The sequence below is a fragment of the Arachis duranensis genome, chromosome 10 (genome assembly GCF_000817695.3).
Source record: "Arachis duranensis cultivar V14167 chromosome 10, aradu.V14167.gnm2.J7QH, whole genome shotgun sequence".
Classification (NCBI taxonomy): Eukaryota; Viridiplantae; Streptophyta; class Magnoliopsida; order Fabales; family Fabaceae; genus Arachis; species Arachis duranensis.
In genome coordinates this window covers 9,440,675-9,441,191 of record NC_029781.3, presented here as the reverse complement: position 1 = coordinate 9,441,191, position 517 = coordinate 9,440,675, and positions in this window count along the sequence as shown.

Genomic DNA, 517 nt, shown 5'->3' with positions numbered 1-517 from the left:
TTATGTTAAAGGCTATATAACATACAACTCATCGTTAAAATTGTGATTGGCGCTTTTTTTGAAAAATTAAAGTTGTCTATTATAATTTGTAAATTATGTACTAAAAGTAACAGCCATTTTCTCAATATAAATAACCAAATTATCTACAAAGAATCTATTATCTATCTTATTTCGAAATTTTATTTTTTCATTATCGAAAAAGTTCTGTACGTTGTTGCTGATAATATTGAAAGAGTCAAGATCATGTGTATCAATCGTTCAACTAAATGATAAGTTATTGGTTTTGCCATTTCTTTCAATTTCTAAAATAACTCAAAATGTGTCCCAACTCTCAATATCTTTGAGAAAATTTGGCACATCAATCCCATAATATTGCTGTTGAGACTTTAAAAGAAGTAATTCATGTTCAAGGAAATTGCGAGGATAAAATTTCTTTTGTAAACTTATATATCTCCTATGTTCTGAGGTGTTTATCTGAAATGGTTGAGTGTTTTGAGTTTGGATGTGAGATTTAAAT